The sequence below is a fragment of the Sylvia atricapilla genome, chromosome 14 (genome assembly GCF_009819655.1).
Source record: "Sylvia atricapilla isolate bSylAtr1 chromosome 14, bSylAtr1.pri, whole genome shotgun sequence".
Lineage (NCBI taxonomy): Eukaryota > Metazoa > Chordata > Aves > Passeriformes > Sylviidae > Sylvia > Sylvia atricapilla.
The window spans coordinates 8,864,382-8,876,437 of record NC_089153.1 but is presented as its reverse complement, the minus strand read 5'-3'; the positions used below and the strand labels follow the sequence as shown (position 1 = coordinate 8,876,437).

The window sequence follows — 12,056 nt, the reverse complement described above, 5'->3', positions numbered from 1 at the left end:
TTCACTGGAGCTACTTGCAAGACAAGATAATAGTGATATATAGAAAATACTGTGGCCTATGATAATTTTGGGTTTGATTTTTGTCTGAGAAGTGAAGAGGGCTGACACATTCATACACGCAGAAAAATATATGCTAGGAGGTCATGACTTCAGCTTCTTTCTTCTCTTTCTTCTTTTTTTTTTCTCTGAAGAAGAATTCATGGAAGTGCTGGGTTAAGTGCAGTTGGGCTTGATGATCTTAAGGATCTTTTCCAACTGAAATGGTTCTATGATTCTAGGATCTCTTTGGTACCGGCAGGCACAGCTCCTTGCAATGATGGCACAGTTGATGCCTCTGCGTCACTCACCACTTCCCTGTGGTTACAGGTGTCATAATATCATAGAATGGTTTGGATTGGAAGGGTTCTTAAAGGCTGCACACTCCCTGCCATGGGCAAAAACACCTTCCACTATCCCAGGTTGCTCCAAGCCCTTTTGAACGTGGCCTTGGACAATTCCAGGGATGGGGCAGCCACAGCTTCTCTGAGCAACCTGTGCTAGTGCTTCACCACCCTCACAGGAAAGATTTACTTGCTAACATCTAATCTAATGCTCTCCTCTTTTAGCTTTAACCCATTCTCCCTTGCACCTTCACTATCTGCCTGTGTATATTGTCCATTCTCTGGCTTCAAGGAGGCTTCTACTGCAGCCTTACCTGACACGGTGAATTTCCACCTCTCCCCAAACAGTTCAAGTTGTAAAAGCCATGACATCTGTTTTGACAGGCTGCACCCCACCAGGAGGGTGTATATCACTTTCTTTCTCCCCGGCCTAGGTGGGGCTTTTTTTGTCCCTGCAGTGTGCAGATGAGGTTACTGAGACCATGGGAGCTGCTGCTCCTGCAAACAGCTCTGTTTGAAGCAGACCACTGGGCCACACAGGCCTGAGAGAAAGTGTCAAGCCTTTGCAACTTTTGTTTGGAGTGAAAAGGAAAATATATGGCAATGGAGGGGCTCTTGGCTTTGATCATTACTAGTTCGGGGAAATAAAAATATAACCCAGAGGGAGAGTGCAATAATGTCAGGTCAATCTCTTTGTTATTTTCCAAGATCAAAAGGAGCTGTGGGAGTTTCGCTTTTATCACCTTCCTCTTTTGTTTTCTACTTCTCGGTTTTCTTCCTCAAAAATCAATACAGCCCTCTCTGGGCTTCTCACACCCAGTGAAAAGTGCCCCCCACTCCTGTCTGTCCCAAGCCCACTGGGGGCTGTGTGGGACAGCACTGGGGCAGCACACTGGTCAGCGGTGCCCATCACTGCCCAACCTGCTGGGTGCTACTTCAGAAGATATATGGTTACAGTCCTTTCTTCAGTGTTTTCAGCTGGGCTTTACTCTCTTTCCAAAGCTCACCCCACTGTGTTGATGAAGGATGTTTGGGGGCAGCCAAGACAGAAGCCTGAATGGGGCTCACCCCAGAAATGTGCTGATCAGCATCCATTCACAGAATTCCATTAATAACCTCTTTTCCCTTCAGCACCAACTCTAGTGTTTTTTTCAGCATCATGAAGGACTCATCCTGCTGTGCTGAGGAAAACCAGGCTCTGGGCTGATTTATCTGGCTAGGGCAGAACACAACCTTCTGTGGGGCCACATCTTGATTAAGTAGCTGAACAATGCCTGGGAACTCCGGGCAGGTGGTAGAGTGGACAAATGGGAATAGGAACAACCAAGGACCTTTCTGAGCTGGGCCCACAGCTGGTCCCTCCCCATGTGTGAAGCTGCAGCTGGGCTGGCTGGCCCAGCCACTCTCTTGGCTGTTTGGCCCAGAGGTTATGGACCCTCAAGGATAACTTGCATGATTTTTTTATCATGGACCAATTAGTTGGTCCATACTGTGTTTTGTGAAAATCATCAGTTAAAACTACACAACTGTTTTAAAGAGTTTTAAAGATATTTGTGTCACATTGAGAGAATGGGGAAGGAGGGACCAGTGACATGAGAGGGCTGTGTGGTAAATAGCTGCTAAAGCTCATTTGTAAAGACCAACAGCAGCCCACTTACACTGGCCCGGGTAAAAACTGTTTATTCTGACACAGAGATGCTCCATGGAGCATCAGAGCTGTGTAAGGATCCCCAGTGCAGGGTTTTCTGCAGTGGAAACAACCTGCCTGTGACATGGGCACAGCAGGCAGTGAGGGATTGGCTCTGAGCAGCACAGCCTGGGTTGAGTTTATAAGTGTCAGAGACATGAAGATATATTTACATAGTGTGATACCCAGCAGCGAGGCATTCTTGCTTATTTTATGATTCCATCAGCATGTTCTTGACTGGTTATGAATGGATTCCTTTCAGGTTAACAAGCTGAAAACATTTTTGTTATTAAAGAGAGCCAAAGCAAACTTTATTGAACAAATACATCTTGGATCTCTGGCTAATGAGTTTTTCTGCTGTTCAAACATGTTATGTGATATGAATGAAACTGCAGTAGAATTAGACATAGCTGTTCATGTAGAATTCACAAGCTGCAGTTTTTTCCCCTGCAGCTTTATTTTAGGCAGGTAAGTTATTTTTGGAGGAAATGACAAGTTTTGCACAATTAATGAAAATAGTATTTACTAGTCCCATTTTATGAAGAAATTGAATCGGAAGCATACTTTGAAATGCAGAAAGGCTGATCCTTCCATGCCTCCCACCACTAACTTGTGAATAAAACACTTGTTTTGTGGTTTGCTTTGTAAAGCTGTGCCCTGGCAGGAGAGCACAGGGCACAGCTGCTGCAAGCCCAGCCCCAGGATTGCCACCTGAACTGAGCAGAGCTCACATTCTGGTACCTGCAGTGACTCTACTGACCTTGATTTATTCCCAGCTAATTTGGTATGAATAGTATCAGAATCAGGGTCATGGCTATATCCATTAGTGATGCAGAACAGAGCTAAAAATAATCCTCTGTGACTGACATGCAGATTTATATAATGAAAGATGGGGTAATTCCAGATTTCTCCAGCAAACTGGTGTTAAACAAACTGCTCTGAGTGCTCAAGACCTAAAGCCTGTGATGGAAAAGGAACATTTAGACAGGGCCACTATGTGAACTATTTGTGGAATTATCATTAGTCAAATCTATACCGATGCATTCTCTTATGTTCCATTTTTACCTGTTGAAATAAACTAAGCTGTAGCATTACTAAAAACTGCCAAAATAAAAGAGGGAACTGAATTAAGAGCATTTTGGAGATTTCTTATTCTGTCAAAGGAATTTGTAAAATTTAAACCAAAGTCATAAGCACAGATTTTCTCTGTTGAGAACATCTAGTATAATCCTGCTGGTCTTCTGGCACTCCCCAGGATAATCTACAGTTCAGAACCTGTAGGAAAAATAGAGCCCAAGAGAGCAGATGACACTGATGCCCAACTCCATGCAAGGAGATTTGCTGCCATCTTTTGGTAGATGCATGTTTCAGAAATTAATGAAAAATTATCTCTCGCAGATACAAAACATTTTCTCCCTCTGCTCATTTGTAGTCCACCTGAAGCATCAGCTCCTGGAGGGATTTAAAACTGTGTAGATGAGGCGTTTGGGGACATGGTTTAGTGTTGGACTTGGCAGTGCTGGGTTAACAGTTGGACTTGATGATCTTCAAGGTCTTTTCCAATCTAAACAATTCCATGATTCTGTGATTCTGTGCACTCAGCCTCCACTGCAAGGGCAGCCTGTGAAAATTAACCTCAGCCAATGACACTCCAAGGAGTTCCCAATAACCCTGGGGGTACCTGTGGGGCTGGAAGGGCTTATTGTGGGGCAGGGGCTGGGCTGGTTTCTTCATGGTCTGGGCTGCTCAGAGAAAAGCTGTAGGGAACAGGCTGCAATCTCTGCATGTCTGCAAGTAATAAAATACTTCTTTATGCCCAGGAGTAATAAAAGAATATATTTGATAAGCTCGGGCAGCAGCAGGACAATGCAAGGGGAGGGGCCAAGGCGGGGACACAGTGCTCCACAAATCACACTCATTACTGCAAGATTTACCTTTGCAGAGGGCAAAGAGCTGAGGCTGCACTTTGGCAGGGGCAGGTTGAGGAGCTGCTGCTCAGGGTGAAAGTGCACCCTTGTGACTGAGCCAAAGGGATGGTGGGGAATGTCCTGTGCCCCTGCTCCCCTCTGGGGTCCTGCCTCTGCACTGCAGCCCCCTCGCTTCCCTTGCTCCTCTGACTCCTGGAGGAGTAGAAATCTGCACGCCAGTAGAAATCTGCCCACTGTTTTTGCTCGGGTTACGTTTTTTTCATGGGACAGTGAGTGAAATCCAGGGCAGGCTTTGACAAGCCCCAGGATGCAGGAAAAGAGGGACGGCATCAGCTGCTGCCAGAGGGAGAACCGAGAGGGTGTTGAGAGCTGACACTTACCCTGACTGCAACACTGTGCTCTGGTTACAACACCCACACTTGTAGTGGTGCAGGGATCAACAAAATGACTGTGGTTAGAAGAACTTCCCAAATTTGAGAAAGACCTCTTTTTTTTTCCATGGGTTGCTACCCTAATGGCAGGCTGCACACTTTATTTTAATGTGCTTGATTTGATCAAGCACAATTCCTTCTGCATTTGCAGCCTCAGCTGCCTTTCTAAGGTTGATATGTGGCTACACTCAACCCTTTCCCCTCTACCACCCTGTCACGTCAAGAAATTCCTGAGATCCCACTAAATTCCACAAGCCACTTCATTTATAGAGTTCTGCTCAACATTAAGTTCCTTGCAGGGTTTACTTAGTTTGAACCCTGACCAAAGTTCCCAAGTGCTGTGTGTGTGCTCAGCTGGATGACTCCAACCTTGCTCCCGGGCTGTGCTGGGAAAGGCACCACTCACCTGTTTGGGGTACAGCCCTGCCACGGCTGGGGGAGCAGCGCCCTTCAGAGAAATCCTGTCGGGAAAGCAAAGGCATGAGCCAGGTAAGGGCACAAACAGGGAAACTGCCTCCTCTCACTATCCATTCCCACTGTGCAAGGGAGAAAGAATGGGAAAGAACTAATTTTAAATAAATAAATGAAACAAACTGATGTTCCCGTGGGTGGGATGTAAACTCTGAGCAATAATTCTTTTTTTACCACAGACATCCCTTGCATGGTGGGGGTAGAAGAGTGACCAGCCAGACCATCAGCAGTTTCCTGGCTGAGATGATTCCCTTTTATCTCGTGGGTGATGCGCTGATGAGGTTCCCAGGAACCTCCAACAGTGCAGGACTGGGTTTATATCTCACCCTGACAATGATACAGCTTCACCTCTGTTCCCTTCCGAGAGCAGAGCACTCCCTGCCTGACCTTTTTGCCACCGGGAGAGTAAGCTGTGAGGCTGATTCGTGTGTTTGAAGGACAGTTAGGAAAGATGTCAGGCCCCTAATTCATGAGAGCCTCTGCAGTCGGTCCCCATGGGATAAGGCCTGCTGCCTCGCTGACCTCTGGTCCTCTGACAGCTCCTTTGGACACTCACCAGTTATCACACACAGCCTCACCTGCTCACGGATCATCTTTCAAATTCTCCCTTCCTCCTTTCCCACCACTCTTGCCTCAACCAGGATACAGGGAATTGAAATTTTAACAAGACGGGGAGTTAGAATTAAATCCTAAACTGAATTCTAGGTAGCTCTAATGTAGCTAATTCAGACTAAACGGGGACTTTCATCACATCAGTACAGTTTGGGTTGGAAGGGCCCTTTAAAAGTCACCTGGCCTGGTTTCCCGCAGAGCTGGGCACTCCGGTACCCAGGCGGCCGCAGGTGTCCCGGCTGGTACCGGGGCCGACCCCGCCGCATCCCGGCGCGGTCAGACGCCCCCGGGGCGCGGGGACAGCCCGCGGTACGGCCGGCGCCGTGCCCGGGGAGCGGCCCCGCGGCCCGCCCCGCCCCGCCCGCCGCTCCCGCCCGCCGTCACGCAGCCGCCGCCGCCGCAGAGCCCGCGGAGGCAGCGGGCAGGGGCAGCCGGCGCCGGAGGAGGCCGAGGCGGAGCGGAGGGCAGGTAGGGCTGTCCCGGGCGGCGGTGCCGGGCCGGCCGCGCCGAGCCGCGGGGCGATGCGGGCGGCGGGACCGCGGTCACGGTCACCGGTGGGAGCGGGGGCAGCCCGCAGCGCCCCGGGCGGGTTCGCCCACCCGCGGCCCGTCGGAACGGGGATGGAACCGTGTCCTTACGTAATGCCGGGCCTTGCGACGCGGGGGCCTGCGGGGAGGCGCCGGGGCCGCGCATCGCGGGCGGCGGGGGCCCGGAGCCGCATCCCGGGATCTGCGACCCGCAGCCATCAGTGAAGCGGGCGCTGGCGCCGTGACGGCACGGGAAGGTCACCGGGCCACGGCGGCCGTGCGGCTCCTGAGGCGCTTCGGCCAGCGGGATCGTGCTGCCGCTTGCCGGGAAGCAAAGGTCGAAGGTGGCTGTACCCGCCCGGGTTTGGCACCGTCTTGGCTCCGACATCCTTTCCGTCTCCGCGCCCCCGGGATCCTTCTCGCGGCTTGGCAAATTCATTCTGATATGTACCAAACCCCCAAGCCTCAAGCCAAGCAGCCAAACTGATATCTTCTTCTATTTTATTTTGCTTATTCTCAGAATGTAGTTTTTTTACTTGTGGGTAGTAATGTCAGTTAAAAAAAAAATTAAAATGCCTGTCTCTGCTTTCCCTTCCCTAGCACTGTGGGGCCACAGCAGCATCTGCCTCGATTCTGCCTTGTCACAGCCCTTCCTGGGAACAACTCTTGCTGGAGGGGGGAAAAGTCTTTGAGTCATTCAGACTTTAGGTATTTGCAAAAAAAACCCCCAAAACCAAACAAAACAAACCCAACCAAAAACCCCCCAACAACAAAACAAGAAAAAAACCCTCGAAACCAAAACAGTAAGAGATTTTTCAGAAAATGGAGTGGAGCTGACTCATCATCAGTGACCAATGCAGGGTTGTGTCTCTGGGGAATATTTATGGTGATTCCAGCAGAAACAGATCCCAGCTTGTTTCTCAGATGGCTTAGTGAGAATAGAGGTGTGTTCAGTTTGTTTTGTTGTGTGTGGTGGATGGTTGAATAATCACCTTTCCTATGGCATTTCACCTATGAATTTTTGTCAGAAATGGGCTTTTGCACTATGGCAATGACATTCCAGAACAATGCCTCCCCCCAGCACTCTCCATCAAAGGTTTGCACTTTTCTTCCTGCCCACATTTTGGGGTGTGTGTATGGGGGTGTGAAGGTGTGGTGGACATTGCTGTTGGCTGTTGTAGCAGCAGGAGGATGTCCCCAGCCCTGGCACTGCTGGGATGGAGGCAGGATGCACAGCTCAGGCCCTCGTGGGCTCGGCATCCGCTGCAGGTAGGGAGAAACATCCACTGGTGTAGCAGATGCTCCTCTTCTGTGTGAGCTGTCACATTGTGCTGGAAGACAAAAATTCCATTTTAATTACTCATCCCCATAGATCTGGTGCTGGGTGTTCCTGCAGTGGGGCTGGGAGCGAGGGACATGTCCCTTCCTGAGTGTGCTGCCGGGGCGTGCGCTGCCATGCTGGTGGCACAGGGTGCGACAGCAGCACTGCTCTTCTCCTCCTCCCCAGGTATTTAGCAGAAACAGTTTAATTTAACATGTAGGGACTGTGGTTCTGTGTTCTTCCATTGCAGTTTAGTAGCTACAGTAGCTACAGCAAGCTGCAACATCACCCAAGTCCATTTAATTGATACTCATATGTGATAGTTAATGCAGGATTGCCATACAACACTGCAGTTCTTAATGTATACCCATACAATTAAGAGCAGGCTTTCTCTTTTTTTAATTCCATAATTAGTATAGCCTAAATAATAATACTTACATTTGTTTTTAAGGGTTTTATTTCCTTTATTGCCCCTCTGTTTATTGGACTACAGAAGTACTGCATAAACCTTTCTTTAAATCTGCTCTATCATGCATGCAGTTTCAGAGCAAAGCTCCAGCAGGAAGGCTGGGATCCTGCGAGTGTCACAGGGATGCTGCATGGCATTGTAATGCCTGCAACAAAAGAAATTGTGCACTCCCAATCTTAAATTTTGAGTCATAATGGTGCATGGATTATATGATGTTGGCGCAGTAACAAGTTGGGACAGAAAGTGTCGTTAAGTATTGTGTCTAATAATGCCGAGAATTTACAAACCATGTGCTTTTATTGGCTTCTCAAAAGCCTCGTGAATGTGCTCAACTTGATGTTTGACCTCTGTGTGACTGTGCATTTATTTAAGGATAAATGTATTCTTAAATCTCTGCACAGTGAGGCTGCTGAACCTGATCTGAGGCAGGCTGTGGGCATGACTTGAAGGGATTTGGGTTCTGGACCATAAAACCCAAGGTGTGGAGCCAGCACCGAGCTCCCCTGGGAGCCTGGGATGTTTTACAGGGATGCTGTACAGGTGCCAAGTGGAGCTGGTACCTCCAGCCAGCCATGGGACGTGGAGGGAGCTGGGCCCTGCTCTGAGAGCAAAGCCCCATCCTTACTGGTGTATTGACACAACAGACACTCCCTGGGAAATGACACTGCCCAGGCTGGAGGTCCAGAAAGGCACTTAAAAGCTGGTTCATTCCAAGGAATAACTTTTTCTTTAATGAAGGAGATAAATGACAAGTAAATCAGTATTTTTTTAACCTTGAGGTAAATGACCCTTGTGTGGGTTTTTCCCCATGTGGACAGACTGTACCTGGTCACATAACCCAATGCTGTCTGTCCCTCCCAGCTGTTCCCAGCAGCTGTAACGTGTCCACCCTGCAAGTAGCACCTTTTCATGCTGGTGGAGACAGGGAGCTGGAATGTTTAGAACTACTGGTACCATCCAAAAATGGTACACGTGTTCAGATTTATTGGGAAAAAATGTGGCTAGATAAGGGTAAATCCAACCTTTTTACTTTCTTAGCCTTGAATCTGATAGATTGCCTTCGTCTTCATGGGAATTTTATTCCTATAATGGATTTGATTCTTACCTTAAATTTTTAGATTGTTCCTTTTCTCTGTGTAACTATCACATACTTGATGAATATGTGCAGGGAAGCTTGAACCTAGGCATGTATGACATTCATCAAGCAGAGATAAGTTTTCCTTTGGTTGCAGCCAATCCTTGTATTTGCCAGAGCACCCTGTGGGTTTGCCACTTTTTGGACCGAATTTGATTTAATTGCCCAGAACTGCATCATAGAGTGAAAACCTTGCCATCTGTGACACTGGAAAATATTCAAATTTGGCCTGCTGTAATGAAATCTTCACTGGGGCTGCCTCTTGGGTCCTGCAGCTCCAAAGGGAGCTCCTGATTTTCTCCCTGTGGCAGTTATAAACCAGGCATTCTTGGAAGTATGCTCACAGCAGCAGTCGGAGCTTCCTCCTCCTCAGTTCAGGGTTTCTTCGGTCATTAATTGTGCAATGGTGTTTCTTACTCAAGAAAACGGAAATATTTTCCCACTTGGAACACGTTACAGATATCCTGCTTGGCCTGCTCTGTGTGGGCATTGAGGTCCATAGTCACGCTGAGCTATTTGCACAGTTGGACAAGGATAAAAGCAATGAATTCATTTCAGTCCAAACCTAATCTGAGTTAATGTGCAGGGATCCCACTGGTGAAAAGCAAGGGCACTTGGCCACAGCCATTCCTTGATCCTTTAAGAGTTTGAATCCCTGCTAAGCATGCTTGTCTTACAACCTGTACTCACACAGGATGTAATCAGTTTTGTTTTCCATCTGTTAAACAAGAGGCTTCTTATTAGCCAGAGCAAACAGAAATTTTTCGTTTTGTTCTTGCTGACAGCAGCAAGGGTAACCACCAAGTACACAGCTCCTAGCGTTTTTCACACTCAGCAATTTTAAACACCTTGCTCTGTGTGTGTTACATGGTTTGCCTTACAATCAGCAGGGATTTGGCTTTCAGTATTGTCCCCTAATTATAGTAATTGTCTAAGTGGAGCTCTCAGGTCTCCCACTGTTCTGGGCCCAGACTGCAGCAGTGGAGAAGCCTGGCACAGCTCGTGCACCTGATGAGCCTGGCCACAGCCAGGGGGGATACACGGGCATCAAAGAACAAAACTTGGCTTCACGGGTTTGGAGGAGCAAAAAACGTGACTGAAAAAATCCAACCAAAACCTCTACTGCATTCATTTGTGAAGAAAATATTTTGATTTTATGAAGTGACTCAAAGGAAGTTTTGATAAAATAGATCTGATAGATTCTGAGATGCAGCTGGCAGAGCAGTGCATTATCTTTCAAAGCGATGCTTATTTGATTTTTCAAGTGTAGAGATTTGTAGCATTTTTAATTTTTGATGATGCTAAATGGTAATATCCATCTGAGTGTTCTCATGGGGCCAGGCTGCTGTGTCAAGGCAGAAGCATTTGCTGTACACAGACAGCTCTTAGTGACTCCTGCCATCCCTCTCCTGAGTGCTGCCTGACTTTGGGGGGTGAATTACAAGCAGGGCATTGTATCTGCCTCTAGTGAATTCAGTGAGGAACAGAGGAATTACACAAATATAGTAATCCTTTCTTAGGGGTTTTTCTGCTTACGTTTTTGGGGTTTCTCCCCTTTTTCTCCCCCTTTTTTAAGGCTGATTTTGTGTATAAACATTAAATCTCTGCTTTTATGTTTTCACAAAACAAAACCAAGCAGAGAAACTTAGGTCCAATACAAGCAGCTAAAACCGTTTTGGAATATGAATTTAAAAAAAAAATAATCAACTCCTTAGGTGGTTTTATATTTGGGGATGCATTTTAGTACTGGACTATGACTGGGAAGAAAATGGCATGCACCCAAGTAGTCTGCAACTGAAGCTACATCATAGTATGTGCCCTTGTATCTTACTTTACATTCTGAAAAGACTGTTGGCTTTTATTTAGCCACCAGATCTGTTTTGCTCCCTCTAGGAAAGGGATTCTTCCTTTATGTTGTCAATATCCTGCTTTAGCAGGTACCAGCTTGTCCTCTAAAGTGCTTGAGGCATGGAGTGACTGCTGAAAGTCCCTGTCTGATCTTCATGGGGTGGTGAGCGTGCCTGAGGACTGCACCCCAGCCTGCAGCCAGAGAGATATTAAAGCACCCTCGTGTTCAGAGCTAGTGGGTTTGTGTGGGCTTTAAAGTAGCAGTTTTCTGCTAACATTGAATACTCTAGAGTAAGAATGTCAGGCAGTTTTTTAAGCATTTGCATGCACGTGTAGTAAACTGCTTATTTTGAATAGCCAAAAAGTTTGTGAATGTGTAATTTTATTGCAACATGTGGGTGTTGGGAAGATTAACTTTATAAATATGATTTAGCTCCTTTGCTGTGTAGAATTTGGAAATCCTGTCTACAAAGACAGAAGATGTGCACCATTTTAGATAGCTTGACTTTATTTCCCCTAAAGAAATGACTTCATTTGAATAAGAGGGTAGAAAATATTGCACTTAGATAAAAAAGGAGATTTGCTTGGTTTGTTCCTCACAGGATCCTATTTTCTCCTCTGTATATGGTGAGACAGTTTTCCCAATGGCTGAGAAAATGGGATGCATTTATTGCTTTTGCAGGAGGCCACTGAACTAAGAATTTCAGGGCCTGCTGAGGATGGGAAAGTGAGGCCCTCTGTGGCAGTGTGGGCATCCCTGAGAAACAAAACACAGTGGAGACAGCTGCCCCTGCAGTGTCCCCACCACTGGGCTGTGCCTTTGCAGGGAGCCCCAGTCTCATTCTGCTGCTGAAGCAGGGTTGTGGCTGCCCTCCTGATGGCCTGACTTCACAGGGTGGCCTCCCTGCAGTCTGAATTTTTCTCACGAAGATAATTTTTTCTCAGGTGCACAGAAAAACACTTAAAGGTCAACGTCTAAGGAGACGTCTTAACCCATTAATGGCATAAGAATGACCATTTATTGATTTTGCTGACATAAATGTTATCCATTTGCTGTTCTAAATTAAGGGAAGAGAGATGTTCCTGATGGTAGATGCTTGTTCTGGTTGCATTTTCTTAGTGAATGAATTGGGGCCCTAATGCTTTACATCAGAATGCAGAGATCCACTGCAAGAAACAGGAGAAACATTTCCAAGAAATGGTTTGAAAAAACCGTAAGTTCGTTCATGCAGTTACACTGATAAGGA

The 12,056-nt window shown here is 47.1% G+C and overlaps 1 long non-coding RNA gene across 1 annotated transcript; it reads right to left on the bottom strand.

Annotated features, from left to right (window-relative positions):
• Positions 1-2,578: 2,578 nt before the first annotated feature.
• On the bottom strand, positions 2,579-5,719 carry LOC136367289 (uncharacterized). Its single transcript, XR_010744668.1, has 3 exons — positions 5,689-5,719; positions 4,833-4,887; positions 2,579-3,342 (listed from the first exon to the last, which is right to left on the bottom strand). It is a non-coding gene; the product is annotated as an uncharacterized lncRNA (long non-coding RNA).
• Between the last annotated feature and the right edge of the window lie 6,337 nt (positions 5,720-12,056).